This window comes from Ovis canadensis, chromosome 3, assembly GCF_042477335.2.
Source record: "Ovis canadensis isolate MfBH-ARS-UI-01 breed Bighorn chromosome 3, ARS-UI_OviCan_v2, whole genome shotgun sequence".
Classification (NCBI taxonomy): domain Eukaryota; kingdom Metazoa; phylum Chordata; class Mammalia; order Artiodactyla; family Bovidae; genus Ovis; species Ovis canadensis.
In genome coordinates this window covers 114,747,414-114,772,458 of record NC_091247.1, presented here as the reverse complement: position 1 = coordinate 114,772,458, position 25,045 = coordinate 114,747,414, and positions in this window count along the sequence as shown.

The following is a 25,045-nucleotide window of genomic DNA, read 5'->3' as shown; positions in this document are numbered from 1 at the left end:
TTGTCTAATGTATAGTACATACAGAATTTTACAGAATAAATTTATAAATTAAAGAAACAATGGAAACAGTATCAGACTGTATTTTCTTGGGCTTCAAAATCACTGCAGATGGTGACTGCAGCCATGAAAGCAAAAGGTGCTTGCTCCTTGGAAGAAAAGCTATGACCAACTTAGACAGCATATTAAAAAGCCCAGGCATTACTGTGCTGACTAAGGTCCATCTAATCAAAGTTATGGTTTTTCCAGTAATCATGTATGGATATGAGAGTTGGACTATAAAGAAAGTTGAGCACCAAAGAACTGATGATTTGAACTGTGGTGTTGGAGAAGATTCTTGAGAGTTCTTTGAACAGCAAGGAGATCCAACCAGTCCATCCTAAAGGAAATCAGTCCTGAATAGTCATTGGAAAGACTGATGCTGAAGCTGAAGCTCTAATACTTTGACCACCTGATGTAAAGAACTGACTCATTTGAAAAGACCCTGATGCTGGGAAAGATTGAAGGCAGGAGGAGAAGGGGATGACAGAGGATGAGATGGTTGGATGGCATCACCGACTCAATGGACATGAGTTTGAGCAAGCTCGGGGAGTTAGTGATGGACAGGGAAGCCTGGTGTGCTCTAGTCCACGGGATCGCAAAGAGTCGGACATGACTGAGCAACTGAACTGATAAAGTAAAGAAGATTCTAAAATTATTCTTAGTGAATGGTAAACCCTAGCTTTTGCCAACATACTAACCATTTCAATTTTCATTTTGTAAGTGATTAAAAGTTGTTTTCCTTGGGCCACAGTCTATGGCATAGTCTTCTAATAAGAAGGTTGATGACAAGTTTCATGGTAATAAGAATAGTCAAACTATTGTCACCAAAGACACACCTCAGATTATTACTTAAAAACTCTTGGTTTATGATCTTTTTATTGTAATTAAGATGCTCCTGAGTATGACCAAAACTGGTATTTAGAATTGTCTAATGAATGTGAAAGATGATGATGTTGAGTATGATGACATGTTGGATCAATTGGTGCCAAGTCAAAGCAATCAATAGTGTTAAGAAAACATGACGGGCTGATCATGAGGTGGAAAACCTCATTATTAGCTTTTATGAATGCTTAATCAGGTTCTGGAAGTCCATATGCTTCTGAATTAAGTCACTCTTAACCACACCTGCATTTTCTCTCTTTACAATGTTTAAGAACAAACATAGGGCTGTCTGATAAATGTTGTACAAGTGCTTTCATAACTGGTATAAAAGTGTACAGAGAAATGAATTTTACAGGCGTTGCATAGAGAAGAATTTCAAAAAATATGTAAAGTGGTGATAGAATTTGAAAGTAGCAATATTTGTCAACTTCACCAAAGCCCAGGAGCAATTTTCAATAGCAGGAACATGTTACATTCTGTGGTAAACAGCAGGACAGCAAGACTTCAGAAGTTATTGCGCTAACTCCGCTGAATTGTGCTGCCTTAAAAACCCAGGTACTTTCCTTAGAAGGTCCTTCTAATTCTATATAGCATAGTGTCTATGTTGCTGTGTTCAGAGGTAGCTACTTAAGGCCTTTAGTTTATTACTAACTTTTCTTATGCATTTGTTTGTTTACATTTCCCAACAGAACAATGGAGCCAAACGTAGACATTGCCAAGTGGTGGCACATGTAACCTGAGTTATGATCTCAGCAGTAGAAAGGGTAGAAATACCAGAAGCCAAGGGAGAAATAGGAGCTGTAGTCATTTATGCTCTGTGTGGTGTTATACCCAACTCAAACTACTCCAAATTGCATAAGGCCATTGTGTCTTAGTCATTGCCAGTGCCTCTGAGTTCATCATGTCTTGAAATTTTGTGGGCAATGTGGGGTCATGTTTACCCCAGAGCATGAAGCAAAAAAGCAGAGATATGACTCCTGCAAGTGTTGTGGGAATAAGGCCTCCAGCACTTTCTTTCTCTGATATCATGGTAGAGAATTTGTCCACTGTGTTGTCTGAAGAAAGCAAGAGCATCTTTTGGCAAGAAATTTGGATACCAAGTTTGGACCTAGCTTTGAAACAAGGTTAAAGCCATCTTAGGGAAAGAGAAAGGAAAAGTCTACACACCCTTAAACAATGATACCTGTTTATATGTGTTTGCAGAAGTGTAACTAGTTTATCTAGAATAACACATTGTTTCTAAATGCCCTCTTTCAACAATGCAGTAATAATTTCCAGTTGCTTTTTAAAGGAAGGCAGGAGAAATTTTAGAAACTCATGGGATAAGTGGGCATGGCCAACAAGCTCATTTAGATTAGGAAGTTATGCAAGATTTTGGGACACTGAGTTGCAAATCCCAGATTTTTAAAATTGCTATCTCCCTTCTTTACTAGTTAGTAGTATACTTTTTACTTATCTGCCTGTATGGAAATATTTTTGGGTAGAAACAAAAAATAAAATAGAAAGATCTTGGAACCTTAGTTAAGTATCATGGAATGCATAGTCAACACTTCTGTGCATAATGTGAGAAAAAATGCCTTTCAATGTTTAGTACTACAGGTCAAAAAGATGGGCTCAATCTTATGTCAATTGATTTAGACATCTCTACTCATCCTCTGGCCTCACCAAAACTTCGAGAAAATATACTGAATGCAAAACGTAGAGAAAAGACACTTATTCTGGAATAGAATGAGTGTGACTTACGTGCTTACCTGATGAAGAAAGTGAAGAAACGGCTGGAAACCAAAAAGAAATCAGCAAGCATGATTAGTCCTTCAGAGGAGTGATGGTGCAGAGGAGGAAGAACTTAGTAAATACCACGTGATATGTTATAGATTTGTTTCAAAGGATTAAGAAAAAAGAATTCAAACATCATGATCCCACTGTTAAGTCTGGTATAAACAAAAATACCTTATAAGGCATTAAACATGAACTGGCCAGATAGGAAAATTTCTCCAGAAGTTTCGTGTCAGAAACATACTTAAATAATCCTAAGGTTCACATATAGAGAAAAAGGAGAATTACCACTCTTGTTCAGTCAAGTCATGTCTGACTGCAGGATGCCAGGCTTCCCAGTCCCTCACTGTCTCTTGGAGTTTGTGCAAACATGTCCATTGAGTAAGTGATACCATCTGAGGGAATTAAAATAGAAGAATTTCCAGATTTCTAAGGTTCCCAATAGTGATATAAATATTCAACTTGCAAATCTAAAGATGAAGAATCTGCAGTTATTTGTTCAAAAACTGAGGAGATAATGGTAAAATAAATGAACAGACTCTTTATATCCAAAGACTAGAGCAAGCAACTATTAGCAGGATTTTGCATGCAACAGTCTGAACAACTTGGACCTAATGGTCTGAAATATAATAATTATGATTGTTAAGTAGGTGAGATACCTGGACCACATAAATTTCTAGTTTGCAAATTAGCTATAATGGTTGCTCTGAAGACTACTCCAGAAATTAGAAACATCCCACTGATCAGAAAGCCTGGGGATTTAAAAAAAATATACAGGATTTTTAACTGAAAAAGTCATAAAACCAAAGTTTCAGGCTTCCCTAGTCAACTGATAAAGGATCCACCTGCAACGTGGGAGACCTGGGTTTAATCTTCGAGTTGGGAAGATCCCCTGGAGAAGGGAATAGCTATGCACTCCAGTATTCTGGCCTGAAGAATTCTATGGACTGTATAGTCCATGGGGTCCCAAAGAGTCGGACACGACAGAGAAAATTTCACTTCACTTAATGCTTGCAGATGATGTTGTTCAGGATAGCATTGATTCTCTCAGTTTCTTCTAGAAAAGGGTATTGTTTATGTAATGTTTCAAAAAAGAAACAGATGCTTCTTTTTTCAGCTTCAAACAGATTTCACAGCCAAATATTATGAATTGGAGAGTAGTCTCTGGAGACTTGAGTAACCTTAGTCTTTCATTGTTCAATATGTCTTATTAACTTGAAAATTTTGAGGTAAGAAGTTATATTTGTGCTGTTAGATATAAGATTTAAGGAATATATATCTTTTGGTTGGGGCATTCAACCCATTTACGTTTAAGGTAATTATTGATAAGTATGATCCCGTTGCCATTTACTTTATTGTTTTGGGTTCGGGTTTATACACCCTTTTCGTGTTTCCTGTCTAGAGGATATCCTTTAGAATTTGTTGGAGAGCTGGTTTGGTGGTGCTGAATTCTCTCAGCTTTTGCTTGTCTGTAAAGCTTTTGATTTCTCCTTCGTATTTGAATGAGATCCTTGCTGGGTACAGTAATCTGGGCTGTAGGTTATTGTCTTTCATCACTTTAAGTATGTCTTGCCATTCCCTCCTGGCCTGAAGAGTTTCTATTGACAGATCAGCTGTTATCCTTATGGGAATCCCCTTGTGTGTTATTTGTTGTTTTTCCCTTGCTGCTTTTAATATTTGTTCTTTGTGTTTGATCTTTGTTAATTTGATTAATATGTGTCTTGGGGTGTTTCGCCTTGGGTTTATCCTATTTGGGACTCTCTGTGTTTCTTGGACTTGGGTGATTATTTCCTTCCCCATTTTAGGGAAGTTTTCAACTATTATCTCCTCAAGGATTTTCTCATGATCTTTCTTTCTGTCTTCTTCTTCTGGGACTCCTATAATTCGAATGTTGGAGCGTTTCATATTGTCCTGGGCATTAAGATTAGATCTCAATTACAGGAGAAAACTATTAAAAATTCCAACATATGGAGGTTGAACAACACACTTCTGAATAACCAACAAATCACAGAAGAAATCAAAAAAGAAATCAAAATATGCATAGAAACTAATGAAAATGAAAACACAACAACCCAAAACCTGTGGGACACTATAAAAGCAGTGCTAAGAGGAAAGTTCATAGCAATACAGGCATACCTCAAGAAGCAAGAAAAAAGTCAAATAAACAACCTAACTCTACAACTAAAGCAACTAGAAAAGGAAGAGTTGGAGAACCCCAGAGTTAGTAGAAGGAAAGAAATCTTAAAAATTAGGGCAGAAATAAATGCAAAAGAAACAAAAGAGACCATAGCAAAAATCAACAAAGCCAAAAGCTGGTTCTTTGAAAGGATAAATAAAATTGACAAACCATTAGCCAGACTCATCAAGAAGCAAAGAGAGAAAAATCAAATCAATAAAATTAGAAATGAAAATGGAGAGATCACAACAGACAACACAGAAATACAAAGGATCATAAGAGACTACTATCAGCAGTTGTATGCCAATAAAATGGACAACATGGAAGAAATGGACAAATTCTTAGAAAAGTACAATTTTCCAAAACTGAACCAGGAAGAAATAGAAAATCTTAACAGACCCATCACAAGCACGGAAATTGATACTGTAATCAGAAATCTTCCAGCAAACAAAAGCCCAGGTCCAGATGGCTTCACAGCTGAATTCTACCAAAAATTTCGAGAAGAGCTAACACCTATCCTACTCAAACTCTTCCAGAAAATTGCAGAGGAAGGTAAACTTCCAAACTCATTCTATGAGGCCACCATCACCCTAATACCAAAACCTGACAAAGATGTCACAAAAAAAGAAAACTACAGGCCAATATCACTGATGAACATAGATGCAAAAATCCTCAACAAAATTCTAGCACTCAGAATCCAACAACACATTAAAAAGATCATACACCATGACCAAGTGGGCTTTATCCCAGGGATGCAAGGATTCTTCAATATCCGCAAATCAATCAATGTAATTCACCACATTAACAAATTGAAAAATAAAAACCATATGATTATCTCAATAGATGCAGAGAAGGCCTTCGACAAAATTCAACATCCATTTATGATAAAAACTCTCCAGAAAGCAGGAATAGAAGGAACATACCTCAACATAATAAAAGCTATCTATGACAAACCCACAGCAAACATTATCCTCAATGGTGAAAAATTGAAAGCATTTCCCCTAAAGTCAGGAACAAGACAAGGGTGTCCACTTTCACCGCTACTATTCAACATAGTTCTGGAAGTTTTGGCCACAGCAATCAGAGCAGAAGAAGAAATAAAGGGAATCCAAATTGGAAAAGAAGAAGTAAAACTCTCACTGTTTGCAGATGACATGATCCTCTACATGGAAAACCCTAAAGACTCCACCAGAAAATTACTAGAGCTCATCAATGAATATAGTAAAGTTGCAGGATATAAAATCAACACACAGAAATCCCTTGCATTCCTATACACGAATAATGAGAAAGTAGAAAAAGAAATTAAGGAAACAATTCCATTCACCATTGCAACAAAAAGAATAAAATACTTAGGAATATATCTACCTAAAGAAACTAAAGACCTATATATAGAAAACTATAAAACACTGATGAAAGAAATCAAAGAGGACACTAATAGATGGAGAAATATACCATGTTCATGGATTGGAAGAATCAATATAGTGAAAATGAGTATACTACCCAAAGCAATTTACAAATTCAATGCAATCCCTATCAAGCTACCAGCCACATTTTTCACAGAACTAGAACAAATAATTTCAAGATTTGTATGGAAATACAAAAAACCTCGAATAGCCAAAGCAATCTTGAGAAAGAAGAATGGAACTGGAGGAATCAACTTGCCTGACTTCAGGCTCTACTACAAAGCCACAGTCATCAAGACAGTATGGTACTGGCACAAAGACAGACATATAGATCAATGGAACAAAATAGAAAGCCCAGAGATAAATCCACACACATATGGACACCTTATCTTTGACAAAGGAGGCAAGAATATACAATGGAGTAAAGACAATCTCTTTAACAAGTGGTGCTGGGAAAACTGGTCAACCACTTGTAAAAGAATGAAACTAGATCACTTTCTAACACCGCACACAAAAATAAACTCAAAATGGATTAAAGATCTAAATGTAAGATCAGAAACTATAAAACTCCTAGAGGAGAACATAGGCAAAACACTCTCAGACATAAATCACAGCAGGATCCTCTATGATCCACCTCCCAGAATTCTGGAAATAAAAGCAAAAATAAACAAATGGGATCTAATTAAAATTAAAAGCTTCTGCACAACAAAGGAAAATATAAGCAAGGTGAAAAGACAGCCTTCTGAATGGGAGAAAATAATAGCAAATGAAGCAACTGACAAACAACTAATCTCAAAAATATACAAGCAACTTCTGCAGCTCAACTCCAGAAAAATAAACGACCCTATCAAAAAATGGGCCAAAGAACTAAATAGACATTTCTCCAAAGAAGACATACGGATGGCTAACAAACACATGAAAAGATGCTCAACATCACTCATTATTAGAGAAATGCAAATCAAAACCACAATGAGGTACCACTTCACACCAGTCAGAATGGCTGCGATCCAAAAATCTGCAAGCAATAAATGCTGGAGAGGGTGTGGAGAAAAGGGAACCCTCCTACACTGTTGGTGGGAATGCAAACTAGTACAGCCACTATGGAGAACAGTGTGGAGATTCCTTAAAAAATTGCAAATAGAACTCCCTTATGACCCAGCAATCCCACTTCTGGGCATACACACGGAGGAAACCAGAATTGAAAGAGACACATGTACCCCAATGTTCATTGCAGCACTGTTTATAATAGCCAGGACATGGAAACAACCTAGATGTCCATCAGCAGATGAATGGATAAGAAAGCTGTGGTACATATACACAATGGAGTATTACTCAGCAGTTAAAAAGAATTCATTTGAATCAGTTCTGATGAGATGGATGAAACTGGAGCCGATTATACAGAGTGAAGTAAGCCAGAAAGAAAAACACCAATACAGTATACTAACACATATATATGGAATTTAGGAAGATGGCAATGATGACCCTGTATGCAAGACAGGGAAAGAGACACAGATGTGTATAACGGACTTTTGGACTCAGAGGGAGAGGGAGAGGGTGGGATGATTTGGGAGAATGACATTCTAACATGTATACTATCATGTGAATTGAATCGCCAGTCTATGTCTGACGCAGGATGCAGCATGCTTGGGGCTGGTGCATGGGGATGACCCAGAAAGATGTTATGGGGAGGGAGGTGGGAGGGGGGCACATGTTTGGGAATGCATTTAAGAATTAAAGATTTTAAAATTTAAAAAATAAAAAACTAAAAAAAAAAAAAAAAAAAAAAAGGAATATATATCTTCTATTTTTAAATAAAATACATTATTCTTTAACTAAAAAGGTATAAATTTTAGAAAGCATCTAACGGTATCTTCTATAGACTAAAAAATTGTAAGGGATAAACTAAAATGAAAAGATAGGTTGCTAAATTACAGTTTTATTAAAAAGTTACATGAAATAAGAGAAATAAATAAATGCAAAAGTTAACAAAAAGATATCTACAATAGAAGCAGTAAGTATAGTAATTGATGCTGTAGAAAATGGAACCGGTAATGCGGAAGGAGAAACAGATGATTCCCTAAAGTGCGCAAAGAGAAAACTTTCTGCAACAAAGACAGAAAATAGTAATTCAAGCAGACAATAATTACTGTTCATAAAGGTTAAAATCAATAATCAAGTCTGTGGCTGAGAAATACTTTCCTGAGGTGGTATAACCCATGATTTCAGTAGGTTGTTTTGAACATAAATATTTGATCATAGGAAATGAGCAGCTACATGTAGTTTAGAGAATGCAGATCCTGTCACACAGCCGAAACAGGAATAATTAGATTTTCTAATACCTTAGCACTTTGCATCTATGCTCAGGAATAATATTGGCTTTTATTTTGTTTGTTTTTTTTAAATTACATTTTCATCTGGTTTTCTTGTCAGGTATACAGGAGCACAGAATAAAACAGAGTAACTTCCCATCTTTTTCCTCTTAGAATACTTTCTCTAAGATTGGCATTATCTCTCACTTGAAATTTCCCATAAAATACCTTGGAGCTTACACCTTTCTAAGGGCAAATCTCTAAAAGCCATTTTCATTTTTTCTAAAGTTATTGTTCTAGTAATATTTCTGACTTTATCCGGGGTTAATTTTGGTGATCTATAGTTTTCTTCAAAATTGTCTAATCTAAAATCTTTTCCTATAAAATTGTAAATAGTGTTCTCAGAAAATGTTATCTCAATCTCTTCTGGACTCAAAGTCATGCTCTCCATTTTTAATGCCAAGTTTTTTTGTTTTCCTTTTGTGCCTTCTCTTTAGCTGGCTCTTGGTCCTGTTTGTCAAAGGCTTGTCTATCTTACAGATCTTTTCAAAGAACCAGCTTTTCTCTTTGTTAGTCAGTTCTGCTGTTTCTGTTTGTTTGCTGTTTCATTAATTTCTGGTTTTAGAATCAATTCCTTTCTTCTGCTGTTTAGAGATTCATTTTATTGTTCTATTACTATCTTATTAAACTGTGGATTTAATTAATTTCTTTGTACTCTTCTTATTTTCTAATTATTTTTAAAACTGTGTTTTCTTCTGTCACGTTGACCTTTCATTTTGTATGTGGTATCTCCCTTGGAGTGTGAAGAAATTAAAGCAGAGCGATTCAGTGTTTGAACTTTAGAACTAAACTGCTTGATTTAAAAGTCTAGCTCTGTTGTGTCTGTGTCTTACCTATTATCTGGTGTATTATTAAACCCCCTGTGTCTTTAAATAGTATTAATAATAGTACTGACCTCATAGAGTTTGTTTTAGGGTTAAATATTTCAGTGTAACTAATACATTTGGAAAAGCATCTACACACAGTAAGTACAGAATAAATAGCAGGCATTATTCTTAATGTTGACATTGTAATATTTTACAGTGAGTTATTTAAAAGCAGTTTTATACTTGTTTTTATAATTGAGGGACATTTGGTCAATTTTTAAAATTATTGCTTTATGATCATTGAATTTGACCTGTACATTATTGACTTTTTTAATATGTTTCTGAATCTCCTCTTAAAAACAGCCAATTTTTGTTAATATACCATAAATGCTTATTTGTTCTGTTTTGGTTTGAGGGTATGCTGAGGTATACAACCTAAGGTGTGATACCTAGCACACAAAGCAAAGAAGGTAAAATGCAGAAGATTTTAGAAAAGGTGTAGAATAATCACTACATTTTCCTTTTTCGCCTCATTTCAACTAGCTTGAGGCACCATTCACAGTGATAATTTCCTGTGTATGTCCTTAACTGAGGTTTATCTCTTCTTCAATTTTATTTGTTTTCTAACTTTAAGGAACTGATTATAGCTTTCGGTCCAGTTAGGAAGCCTATTTTTGTTGGGTTAGTTTCTTTCTTTATTATTTAAATTTTATTTTGTTTCTAGATATTTGACACAGGAGGGTAAGAATGAAGTCTGTGTTTGGCTCACAATCTTAAAACAGAATTTATAATGTGTATTACTTAAATACAAAACATTGAGATCAAACAGATAAGTTTAAAAAGCCAAAGATATTTTAGGTACTCCAGACAAGAAACAGAATGAAGGGTCAATAATACTAACATAACGTATAGTTTGAATAAACTATTGAATAAAGCATTGTGGCTATATTTTTACTTTGATGATGTTATTATACATATTTTCACTGTCTTAAAACTATATTTGTCAAATTAAAAAGTACCAAACACATAGAGAGAAAAATGTTAGAAATACTAAGAGAAGGTGACAGAAGATTTTATATTGATAGACTTCTCAGAACCTGAGAGAGCATGTTGGTTAAAAAATAGAATGCAAAGTACTTGAGAGAGTGACTTATAAAATAGCTTCCATGTATATTTACTAAACTGTGATTTTTTAAAAATTGATGATGTCTTTGAAAACCTTCACTGAATACTTGTGAAAGTTGTTCATATATAATGACACAATAAAATGCATTCATTTGAAAATGCAAACTTGCACAGTCAACAGTACTGGACCAAACTAAGAAATAAAGCTTGTTCATAATATTTAAGGTCAGTTATTGATGGCAAAATTTTCTCTTTCCACAAATGCCAACTGGTATAAATTTTTATAGTATGGAACGAAACAATTTGTTTACTTTTTTAAATCAATTGGACAAGAAATTTATGCTTTTTTTCTTTTTTTATTTATAATTAAATTAAAATTTGCTAAATTGCAGTCAGTGATTATTTTACTTATCTCACAAAATAAATGTGAAAACCTGAGTTAGTGCAGGATCCTGTTCTGGATAAGTTAGAAATGACAGTCATTATTGTGTTTTTAATTTTATGTATCAGCTTCTCTCTAGAGTGTGCTTGATTCCATCCCTATTTTTGTCATTAATTTAATGTGCTGTTCTAAAAAACACACTAGAGGCCATTTTAGCAGAACATTGAGCAGTATCTGATATTTCTCCTTGCTTTGTCATAATCCAGAGCAACCAGGTTATTATCTGACCAGTAAAGAAAAGCATGCACATCAGTTAAACATACAGACTCTAGAATCAGGGCAAATAAACTGAATGTGAATAAATGCTGATTCCTTAACTTACAAACTGCCAATATTGGGGAAAGTTATCTAAACTTATGAAGATCTAGGATTCATGTATAAATCACAGTGTGCAGATTATACAAAATAGTACACACAAAATTCCTAATGTGACTAACATATAAAAAAATTCAATACCGATTAACTAATATCATTGTCCATTACATTTAGCAGTTAAGAGTCATATGGGATTCAAATATCATCTAAGTAATAATATACTCCTGGACTCTCTGACACTCAGTAAGATAAATGAATGAATCAATTTTTCTTTCACAACAATGCATCTCTCTCATTTGTTTTTTACTTTGAGTAGTAAATAGGGATTTGTATTTTTTTTTAAAGTAGAGTTATTAAATTAGCTGTCTATGATTCTTATAATTGGATCCTTGTAATCAGACATCTCCTCTCATCTTCTTTCTTTTTCTAATATTTTTTCAGAGGATTCCCTGTGCCTCTTTTGAGTTCAGGCTCCATTTCCGGAAAAGTAATAAACAAAGGAAAGTTTTCACAGGCTAATGCTCTTTTAAAATAGTAGGTATACTATAAACTTTATGTTTCAGGGGGTGCTTTAAGTTTGCATTTGTGTCTGTAAAGTATTAGGTTAGACTATTAGATCTAAACCACTAGACAATTCAGATATGACCTAAATCAAATCCCTTACAAGTAATACAGTGGAAGTGAGAAATAGATTCAAGGGATTAGATCTAATAGACAAAGTGCATGAAGAACTATGGACGGAGGTTCATGACACTGTACAGGAGATAGGAATCAAGACAATCCCCAAGAAAAAGAAATGCAAAAAAAAAAAAAAATGGCTGTGGTCTTACAAAGAGCTGTGAAAAGAAAAGACGCAAAAAGCAAAGGAGGAAAGGAAAGATAGAACCATTTGAATGCACAGTTCCAAAGAATAGCAAGGAGAGCTAAGAAAGCCTTCCTCAGTGATCAATGCAAAGAAATAGAAGAAAATAATAAAATGGGAAAGAGTAGAGATCTCAAGAAAATTAGAGATACCAAGGGAACATTTCATGCAAAGATGGGCTCAATAAAGAACAGAAATGGTAGGGACCTAACAGAAGCAGAAGATATTAAGAAGAGATGGCAAGAACACACAGAAGAACTACACAAAAAAGATATTCACAACCCAGATAATCAAGACGATGTGATCACTCACCTAGAGCCAGACATCCTGGAATGCGAAGTCAAGTGGGCCTTAGGAAGCATCACTACAAACAAAGTAAGTGGAGGCGATGGAATTCCAGTTGAGCTATTTCAAATTCTAAAAGATGATGCTGTGGAAGTGTTGCACATAATATGCCAGAAAATTTGGAAAACTCAGCAATTGCCACAAGACTGGAAAAGCTCAGTTTTCATTCCAATCCCAAAGAAAGACAATCTGAAAGAATGCTCAAACTACTGCACAATTGCACTCACCTCACATACTAGTAAAGTAACACTCAAAATTCTCCAAGCCAGGCTTCAACAGTAGGTGAGCCATGAACTTCCAAATGTTCAAACTGGATTTAGAAAAGGAAGAGGAACCAGAGATCAAATTGCTAACATCTGTTGGATCACCAAAAAAGCAAGAGAGTTCCAGGAAAACATCTACTTCTGCTTTATTGACTATGACAAATCCTTTGACTGTGCGGATCACAGCAAACTGTGGAATATTCTGAAAGAGATGGGAATACCAGACCACCTGACCTGCCTCCTGAGAAATCTGAATGCAGGTCAAGAAGGAACAGTTAGAACTAGACATGGAACAACAGACTGGTTCCAAATAGGGAAAGGAGTACATCAAGGCTGTATATTGTCACCCACCTTATTTAACTTATATGCAGAGTACATCATGAGAAACGCTGGGCTGGATGAAGCACAAGCTGAAATCAAGATTTCCGGGAGAAAAATCCATAACCTCAGATATGCAGATGAAACCACCCTTATGGCAGACAGTGAGGAAGAACTAAAAAGCCTCTTGATGAAAGTGAAAGAGGAGAGTGAAAAAGTTGGCTTAAAGCTCAACATTCAGAAAATGAAGACCATGGTATCTGGTCCCATCACTTCATGGGAAATAGAAGGGGAAACAGTGGAAAGAGTGAAAGACTTTATTTTCTTGGGTTCCAAAATCACTGCAGATGGTGACTGCAGCCATGAAATTAAAAGTTGCTTGCACCCTGGAAGAAAATCTATGACCAACCTAGACAGCATACTGAAAAGCAGAGGCATTATCTTTCTGACAGAGTTTCATCTAATCAAAACTATGGTTTTTCCAGTAGTCGTATACAGATGTGAGAAATGGAATATAAAGAAAGCTGAGTGCTGAAGAATTGATGTTTTTGAACTGTGTTTTTGGAGAAGACTCTTGAGAGTCCTTTGGACAACAAGGAGATCCAACCAGTCCATCCAAAAGGAAATAATTCTTGAATATTTATTGGAAGGACTGATGCTGAATCTGAATCTCCAATACTTTGGCCACTTGATACGAAGAACTGACTCATTGCAAAGGACCCTAATGATGGGAAAGACTGAAGGTGGGCAAAGAAGGGGACGACAGAGGATGAGATGGTTGGATGGCATCTCTGACCCAATGGACACGAGTCTGAGTAAACTCTGGCAGTTAGTGATGGAAAGGGATGCCTGCTGTGCTACAGTCTATGGGGGTCGTAAAGAGTCAGACGTGACTTAGCAACTGAACTGAATGAAATGGAGGGTAATGATAATCAGTTCTATTCCTTTATATTATGGAAATGAGAGGCACTGTTTTAAAACACATAATATTGTTTTATTTGCTCAGTGTCAGAAGCAGCCAGATGTGTAGATTGAATTACACCCCACAAAAGACATATGGAAGTCCTACTCCCTGGTAATTGTGAAATAGGTCAGATAAAATCAGATTGTGCATATGAGTTAAATAGGCAGGTGACGGTATACTGCCTTGATGTACTGCTTTCCCAATTTGGAACCAATTTGTTGTTCCATGTCCAATTCTAACTGTTGCTTCTTGACCTGCATTCAGATTTCTCAGGAGGCAGGTCAGATAGTCTGGTATTCTCATCTCTTTCAGAATTTTCCACAGTTCGCTGAGACGCACACAGTCAAAGGCTTCGGCATAGTCAATAAAACAGAAATAGAAGTTTTTCTGGAATTCTCTTGCTTTTTCTATGATCCAGCAGATGTTAGCAATTTGATCTCTGCTTCCTCTGCCTTATCTAAATCCAGCTTGAACATCTGGTAGTTCATAGTTCATATACTGCTGAAGCCTGGCTTGGAGAATTTTGAGCATTGCTTGTGTAGCATGTGAGATGAGTGCAATTATGTGGTATTTAGCATTGCTTTTGGCATTGCCTTTCTTTGGGATTGGAATGAAAACTGACCTTTTCCAGTTCTGTGGCAACTGTTAAGTTCCCCAAATTTGCTGGCGTACTGCCTGCAGCACTTTCACAGCCTCATCTTTTAGAATTTGAAATAGTCAACTGGAATTCCATCACCTCCACTAGCTTTGTTCACAGTGATGCTTCCTAAGGCCCATTTGACTTCTCATTCCAGGATGTCTGGCTCTAGGTGAGTGATCACACCATCGTGGTTATCTGGGTCATAGAGATACTTTTTGTACAGTTCTTCCATGTATTCTTGCCACCTCTTCTTAATATTTTCTGATTCTGTTCATTCTATACCATTTTTGTCCTTTATTGTACCCATGTTTGCATGAAATGTTCCCTTGGTACCTTTAATTTTCTTGAAGAGAGCTCTAGTCTTTCCCATTCTATCCTTCCATTTAAATCTTGTCTGAAATCTCTCTTGACTCATACCAACTCAACTGTGCATGCTTTTCCCTTTGACCTGCAATTTCATCTCTGTCATTCATCAATGGTTTATAAATATATAGGTCTGGTTGGAACCGAAAATACACAGAATGAGAGTGTTTCAATTTAATTGCTTGCTCTCCCAAGCTCTAGACAGCTTTTGGTGATAACTGCTGGGGCTGATAGATCCTTTACTGTGAAGGTTTATGTTTTAGGAATCCCAGCTTCCTAGGAAGTCTCCTTTTAGAAGGCCCAAGCTTCAGTTTCTCAGTTTCTCTTTCCTATACCAGTCAGAGTCACCCTCAATGGAAGTTCCTCTTATCCATGGGTTGGTAAATAACTAGGGCAACAGCGGCTTCGGAAAATTCTACTTACTTCTCAGAGTTCTTCTTTCCCTTAAATTGATTTACTTCTTGATGAAACTTTTATGGTTAAAATGATTTTAAAATATCTTATATCTAACTATTTTGATTTTTAGCAGAATGGGTTTTTTCAAACAATCTACCCCATAACTTTCCCAGAAAAGAAAGTGCCAGGTTTTTTTTTTAATATTGAATGGTTTTAATGATTGTATGAATGGATATAGTTAAAAATATATTGCTAATGATGCCTTGATAAAGAAAAAAAGGATAAGAGGAACAATTTTAAAATAAGGATATGAATGGGAAATTCACAATTAAAAAATCACAAAGGGCTAATAAAAAGGAAAATTTAGACAACTTAATGATATACCATAACTTCTGTGAGGAAGCCTCAACTGGACTTGAACTAGGACACATAAGAGAAACACAGAGCCAGACTCTCTGTTCAATGATGTCTTCCTGAGATGATATTTAAGCTGCCTTTTAACATTTTTAGTAACTCATAAATTAATGATTTGTATGCCACAGGTTTAAGACATTACATTTCCTATTTTCCTATTTTTCCAAGTCTGTTTGCCTTTAAATGTTGATGTATGGCAAAACCAATACAATATTTTAAAGTAAAAAAATAATAATAATAATAAAATTAAAATTTAAAAAAATCATGTTCATACAGGACATAAAACTTTTTCCTTCAGGTGATTTGACAGTCACCTCATTTTGCATCTACATTTCCTAATATAAGATATAAAAGCACAATCTATATATGCTAATGTTTGTAAAAATGATCATCAGTAACTTTTTTCTAGAAAATAATCTATTTGACCTAACACTTTTTAATCCAGTAATGGAAAAGTTACAAAATATCCACGGAGGATTTTAATTTCCCTTCCTGGAAGATATAGGAATGGATTAAACTGATTTATAAACTAAATTAATACATTTGGGTACAGTTCAACGCAAACTGTTATACGGACTTTCATGTAAGATTTCCAGGTGCTGGTGAACTGTTTTTATGTTTTTTCTCAATTTCCTTTCAAATTGAAATCAACTACTAGGAGGAAATACACAATTTAACTATCACATAATTTAAAAAGAAACTACCAAAATGTTGTTATCCAGGCCACAATATTTTGAGGTCTACCAGTAGCGTCATTATTCACATATTATTATGCCAATCTCATTTCAAAAGGAATTTGGAAAGTTACAATAAGAACTAGTAATGTTATTAACCTTTAAATCTTTTTCTTTATTTTTGAAAAGATTGTTTTTATGTTGTTTTTTTCATCAACATGTTTACAATTAAGAAAAAAACTAATATGACTTACCAGGAGAAAATATTTTTCTGTCTGGACCATTTTCCTTTTTATTTTTTTTTTTTTTTAATGAAGGATAATTGCTTTAGAATGTTGTTGGTTTCTGTTGAGGTTTCCATCAAACCTCAACATGAATCAGCCATAGGTACACGTATATCCCCTCTCTTTTGAACCTCCCTCCCATCTTCTTCCCCATCCCATCCGTCTAGGTTGATAGAGACCCTGTTTGAGTTTCATGAGCCATACAGCAAATTTCCATTGTAACATCTATTTTAACAAATGATAATGTAAGTTTCCATGTTACTCTTTCTATACATCTCTCCCTTTCCTCTCCTCTCCCCATGTCCATAAATGTATTCTCTATGTCTGTTTTTCCTTTCAGTTCAGTTCAGTCGCTCAGTCGTGTCCAATTGCTTCAACCCCATGAATCACAACAGGCCAGGCCTCCCTGTCCATCACCATCTCCCAGAGTTCACTCAAACTCACGTTCATCGAGTCGGTGATGCGATCCAGCCATTTCCTCCTCTGTCATCCCCTTTTCCTCCTACCCCCAATCCCTCTCAGCATCAGAGTCTTTTCCAATGAGTCAACTCTTCACATGAGGTGGCCAAAGTACTGGAGTTTCAGCTTTAGCGTCATTCCTTCCAAAGAAATCCTAGGGCTGATCTCATTTAGAATGGACTGGTTGGAACTCCTTGCAGTCCATGGGACTCTCGAGTCTTCTCAAACACCACAGTTCAAAAGCTTTAATTCTTTGGCGCTCCGCTTTCTTAGTCCAACTCTCACATCCATACATGACCACTGGAAAAACAATAGCCTTGACTGGACGGACCTTTGTTGGCAATGTCTCTGCTTTTGAATAGGCTATCTAGGTTGGTCATAACTTTTCTTCCAAGGAGTAAGTGTCTTTTAATTTCATGGCTGCAATCACCATCTGCAGTGATTTTAGAACCCCCAAAAATAAAATCTGACACTGTTTCCACTGTTTCCCCATCCATTTCTCATGAAGTGATGGGACCAGATTCCATGATCTTCAATTTCTGAATGTTGAGCTGTAAGCCAACTTTTTCACTCTCCTCTTTCACTTTCATCAAGAAGTTTTTTAGTTCCTCTTCACTTTCTGCCATAAGGGTGGTGTCATCTGCATATCTGAGGTTATTGATAGTTCTCCTGGCAATCTTGATTCCTGCTTGTGCTTCTTCCAGCCCAGCGTTTCTCATGATGTACTCTACATATAAGTTAAATAAGCAGGGTGACTTATATACAGCCTTGACGTACTCCCTTTTCTATTTGGAACCAGTCTGTTGTTCCATGTCCAGTTCTAACTTTTGCTTCCTGACATGCGTATAGGTTTCTCAAGAGGCAGGTCAGGTGTTCTGGTATTCCCATCTCTTTCAGAATTTTCCACACTTTATTGTGATCCATACAGTCAAAGGCTTTGGCATAGTTAATAAAGCAGAAATAGATGTTTTTCTGGAACTCTCTCACTTTTTCAATGATCCAGCAGATGTTGGCAATTTGATCTCCGGTTCCTCTGCCTTTTCTAAATCCAGCTTGAACATCTGGAAGTTCACAGTTCACATACTGCTGAAGCCTGGCTTGGAAAATTTTGAACATTACTTTACTAGCGTGTGAGATGAGTGTAATTGTGTGGCAGTTTGAGCATTTTTGGCATTGTCTTTCTTTGGGATTAGAAAGAAAACTGACCTTTTCCAGTCCTGTGGCCACTGCTGACTTTTCCAGATATGCTGGCATATTGAGTTAGAATACACTATTTCACTCTGGACCTTTATTTCTCCAGTTGTAAAATGGAGAAATTCTAATGGATCTCTCAAACTTTAGATTTAGAATTTAAAGCCACTAATACGTAATAATTTAAAAGAAGAAAATTAATATTCAGTTGTGTACAACTTCCATCACCAATACTCAGTTCAGTTCAGTCGCTCAGTTGTGTTCAACTATTTGGGACTCCATGGACTGCAACATGCCAGTCCTCCCTGTCCATCACCATTCGCAGAGTTTACCCAAACTCATGTCAATTGAGTCTGTGATGCCATCCAACCATCTCATCCTCTGTCATCCCCATGTCCTCCTGCCCTCAATCTTTCCCAGTATCAGCTTCTTTTCCAATGAGTCAGTTATTTGCATCAGGTGGCCAAAGTATTGGAGTTTCAGCTTCAGCATCAGTCCTTCCAATGACTATCCAGGACTGATTTCCTTTAGGATGGACTGGTTGGATCTCCTTGCTGTCCAAGGGATTCCCAAGAGTCTTCTCAAACACCACAGTTCAAATGCATCAATTCTTCAGTGCTCAGCCTTCTTCACAGTCCAACTCTCACATCCATACATGACTACTAGAAAAACCATAGCCTTGACTACATGGACCTTAGTCAGCAAAGTAATATCTCTGCATTTGAATATGCTATCTAGGTTGGTCATAACTTTTCTTCCAAGGAGTAAGCATCTGTTAATTTCATGGCTGCAGTCACCATCTGCAGTGATTTTAGAGCCCCCCAAAATAAAGTCTGACACTGTTTCCACTTTTCCCCCATCTATTTCCCAGGAAGTGATGGGACGGGATGCCATGATCTTCGTTTTCTGAGCTTTAAGCCAACTTTTTTACTCTCCTCTTTCACTTTCATCAAGAGGCTTTTTAGTTCCTCTTCACTTTCTGCCATAAGGGTGGTGTCATCTGCATATCTGAGGTTATTGATATTTCTCCCGGCAATCTGGATTCCAGCTTGTGTTTCTTCCAGTCCAGCGTTTCTCATGATGTACTCTGCATATGTTAAATAAGCAGGGTGACAATATACAGCCTTGATGTACTCCTTTTCCTATTTGGAACCAGTCTGTTTTTCCATGTCCAGTTCTAACAGTTGCTTCCTGACCTGCATACAGATTTCTCAAGATTCAGGTCAGGTTGTCTGGTATTCCCATCCGGTATTCCCATAGCATATATTAACAGCTATTAATAATCAGCCCATATAATCACCCTCTGCCAACCACCAATTATTTCCCTTTCCCTCACCTTTCAGACACACTAATTGCATTCCTTGAGTAACAAAAACTCCTGCACAAATCATCTTAGGTGCTCATTTAAACACTTTCATTGCTTCAACTTATAACTCCATAATAGGAAAACAGAGATATATCAAAAGTCGATCTGGCCAATCAGTTATTTGTGATATGTAGTTTCTGAAAATACTTTAGAAATCAACAAAATAAATTAAGGGATTATTTTTGTTGTGGCTCTTGTGTATAAAAATTTCTATTGATAATAAATTTATGTTTTTATCTAATAGAATTAAAACTAAACTAAACTTTATGAAAAATGTAAATGTACAAGTCAAAAGTTGTCATAAACACCCAAGCACTTATTTTCATGAAAGACCAGTTATGGGTTCAAATTATCTCAGCAGTACATCTTCTGAGTGTATAATATATTTTCTAGTATGTATTTTAACAGTAGATATTCTCACTATATCACTACGCAGGGCAGAAAACCAAACTAAAAAGAGAAGGCCCACGGAAAAGAGTAAAACATCTATTCTCCTGGTAAACAGAAGCAATAGAAAAAGTTCACTATCAGGTCTAACAAAAATTACAGCCTATAAGAAGCAACTGTTATTGTTGCTCTTTAGTCACTAAGTTGTGTCTGACTCTTTGCGACCCCAAGGACTATAGCCAATCAGGCTCTTCTGCCCATGGGATTTCCCAGGCAAGAATACTGGAATGGTTGTTGTTTCCTTCTCCAAGGAATCTTCCTGACCTAGGGATTAAACCTGCATCTCCTGCCTTGGCAGGAAGATTCTTTACCACTGAGCCATCAGTGTAGCCTCAAGAAGCAACTAAGGTGTAGGAAAATGCAGGATCAGAAAACATAAGTGGCTGGAATTAGTGATTGTGATTAAAATGTTATGGATTCCCACTCAGCAGTAAGCATAAAGAGAATAGAAAACCTCAGGTTATATACGAACAGAGCAAAAGAACAAGAGTGGACAAACTCAGAACCAAGTAGTGCAGTTTGATCCCGTTCTCCACTATAAATCCCAGCTCTGTGGTGAAAAATTGTAAGTGTCCTCTGTTCCCAGGACTTGCTTCTGTATGACACATACAGGGAAGGAGTGTGACTTTAAGGGTATAATGCCCAACACCACAGGCCATGCTTATTTAAGAAAAAGCAACAGTAAGAAATAAATTTCATTGCATCATAATAAAGACTAACAAAATGTGATAAACATTAAGCATTGCAATTTCACAATCCCGATCAAATAATTTCAAGAAATGTTATGTAAATCTGTTTGTTTGGGGACAAAAGAAATGGGGAGGGTTTTTTGTTTGTTTCTTTTTTTTTTAAGAATGGGGAGATTTGATGCTATCACACTCTTCTCTGTTAGTCCTTTCCTCCTTTCCAGACCTCAGAATTAAAAATGTAACAAGTATTTGAAATCTTTTTGCTGCTAAAAAGAAAAAAAAAAAAAAACAAAGTTTCAATTAAAATTGAGTTAGCTAAAATGAAATGCATTATTGCACTTAAAAATAAGCCCCAAAGTTTCACTACATGCCAGGGCTCTGGCTCTGCTATTCTGCAGTTCTCATTGCTCAGTTCTCCCACATGTTGACTTATTCTTATGCCCACAGGAAGCAGCTGCATGAGGTCAAAAGTACCATTCAAACTCCTAAGCACAGAGCATCCTTATATTTCTATGATTCTTTCTCAGAAGTTTGGATTTTTTAAAAAGATATCCAGTATGCTTTCCTTCCCATCTTATTTTCCATATTCAAGTCTATGCTTGAAAGCAATTTCTAGCAAAAAGAATAGATTAGATGGATTATTTCAAATAGAAGTTGCAGAGTTACCCACAATGACCACAGCTGAACTTACTTACAATGGTTGGACCTTAACTATAAAGAGAAATTGACTGAATTTGGTCAGCTGAAAGATGAAGGTCTACATGGTGGGCTTTGTTGGTTATTGAGCAAAACCACTTCGTAACCCTTTTCTGAAACAGCTTTTATCCATGGCATTCTGTTCTATCAACTTTGAACACTCTTCTACCTGCTCTTTGCAATCCTCAGCTCTTATAGTCTGAGTGTAGACTTGAATTGTAGAGCTCCTCAGAGGAGCTCTATGTTTACAGGTTTTCTCTCCTGCCTCAACACTCTGTCAAAACAGCTTTTTTATTTATTTCATAGCACTTGCTATACTTTTAAGTTATATACTTACTTGATTGCCTTTTTAGTATTTATTTTCCCAAACAGGCTCTGACTTCTATGGGAGCAGAATACATGTCCATCTTGTTAATCACTGTGAAATAATGTATACCGCCGTGTATAGCACACAGTAGGCACTGATTAGGCATGGTTGAAAGAAAGGATTAAATATATATGAATACAAAGAGCTCATGACCTGTAGTTTTCCATATTAGAGATTAAAGATATTTTACTTATATAATAAAAACATTTCAAATAATCAGGTTACAGTGCATTTTAATGGTATTGGGACAATATTTATCACTTGAGGGAAAAAACTTTATGTCATACAAAGTATATGTTATATAGATTCAATATATAACATTTAAAAGTTGACTATAAAAGATAAGGACTAGAAGAAAATAAAAGACAGTTTTTCATTCATATATCAGAGAGCAAATAAGATTTTCTTAGCAAGCCATAAAACCCACAAGTTATAAAGGATTGATAGATTTGACTACATAAAAACCTCAGTCAGATATACAGTGAAAAACATAACAAAAACATGAGACTATACAGGTATTTGCATATTTATTATCCTAGATTATCTAAGATCTCATCTCAAGGGTTTAATATTTTACCCTACTTTCAAGCAAACAAGTTCCCCCATGTGTTTCATGGATAGTGGGAGAAGACACATGATTCCTGGAGCAGAATTGTGAAATAGCTTTTTTACTAACAGAAGCAGCAATAATCAGTGCATCAGAGACTTGGTTTCAATTCTCCAAGCTCCAGTTCACACAGGCAACGTAAGGAAGGCCATAGACACCTGTACATGCAGTTTATGACACTACAGGAGAGGAACTCTGAGTTTAGGGAAACCACATTTTTATAAATGGCAATAAATATGTGTACACTTTCCTCCAGAAGAAGACGCTCTCTTTTTGTCCCCAGTACTATGAGCAAACCTACCCTCTGCTATGAAGACTGTAGTCCAGAACACAGAGCAATCAATGCCTTATCCACAAAACATGCAGAAATTCAAGAGTCTCTTGGAGAATGCTCTCCAATATTCATTCTAAACCAATGCTTCCACTAAACACAAATCCAATTCCTTCTCATTTACTTGAAGACTTTTCCTTCTCTCTCTTACATCAATAATTTTTCACGGTCTGTGTTCATTTGGGTCATAATTGTATTTTTTTTTAACTCAACTTTCCATCCCATTTTTCTGCATGCCTGTGCAGCAAAACTACACCTTTGCATCTCATATTCTTTCCTGGTTTTTTTGTTACATATAGTCCAGTAATATTTTTGTTCACAATCTCCACTGAAACTGCCCTTGTCAAGATCACTAAAGAGTAAGTTGATCATTTAAGTTATTTTCTAAATTGTGACACTTAAGAATGGAAGGAACATTATTATTAATTAAGCCAAGACATAAATACAAACTGGGAGTGTCAGGGGCACATTAAGATGAGCAGTCACCTTATCAGGATTCTTCATGCAATTAAATCCAGTGGCAATTCAGTTTTTATCTGACTTGACAAATTAACAGTATCTGGCACCATAGATCATAAAGTTTCATCATTTATTTCTCTTGATACCTTCTTCTCTTGCTACCTGATTGTTCCTTCTTTGCATATCTTACTCTTATCAACAACATTACTATGGAATCCTAGCCATTCCGTCACTAATCCTATCTTCTTTTCTATTTACTCTCTCTTTATGTGTGATCTTACCCAGTGATGTGGTTTAAAATGCTATCTATAGGCCATTAATAAATACATTTTTATTTTTAGCATATATGTCTCTCTTCTGAATTCAAGACTACTATCTACAGTAGCCTACTCCCTACAGTAGCCTACTCAATATCTCTACTTGGATTCTAATAGACTTATCTCAATTCGAATGAATTATCTGAATATAAATTCAACCAATGGTGAAAAGCTTGACACAAGAGAAATATATCAAGACAGTTTCAGCCTCAGATTGTGGTATATTAGCTATCAACTAAGCTTTGGGAAACTACAAATCTGATGACTTGCTCTTCTATCTCTCCACTTAGTTCACTAACCAAAATGTGTTAAGCTGCTATTCACATGAAAAAGAATGAAATTTTGCCATTTGTAGCAACATAGAGGGACTTGGAGGGCATTATGCCAAGTGAAATAAGTCAGAGAAAGACAACTACTGTATAATATAACTTATGTGGAATCTAAAAAATGTTAGTAATATAACAAAAAAGAAGCAGATTCAGAGATGTAGAGAACAAACTAGTGGTTGCTGATTATTGGGGGTGGGGGATTGAGGTTGGTAAATGGGAGACAAAAAATATTGGTTGTAGTATAAGCTACAAGCATGTATTGTACAACATAGAAAATATAGCCAACATTTTGTATCTATGGGCTTCCCTGGTGGCTCAGAGGTTAAAGCGCCTGCCTGCAATGTGGGAGACCTGGGTTCAATCCCTGGGTTGGGAAGATCCCCTGGAGAAGGAAATGGCAACCCACTCCAGTATTCTTGCCTGGTGAATTCCATGGACGGAGGAGCCTGGTGGGCTACAGTCCATGGGGTCGCAAAGAGTCGGACACGTCTGAGAAACTTCACTTCACTTTGTATTTATAATAACTGTAAATGGAGTGTAAACTTTAAAAATTGTATTAAAATCTATTAAAGTTTTATTAAAATGTTAAGCTATATAGGACCATAAGAAGTGGGTGAAAAGAAAAATAAAATCTAGAGTTACAAAGACAGCTCCTAATCCTACCCTCTTTTTCTGTTTCCTAACTGTGGAAATACCACACAGCTCAGAAAGTTGTTATCTTGTATCATAAATAATGGTTTAACTACACTGGGAATAATGGAAAGCATGACCAAAAAAAGGAAAAAGACTTAAATAGGACTAAAATGCCAGCAGTAGAAAGTTCAGGGACGGTGGAACTAGCCAAAAAGAAATCTAAAATTCAGGCTAAGTTAACTTTCTACTCTGCCAGTTGATCAACATTCTTTGAATGTTCTTTCTTCAGATCTATCTC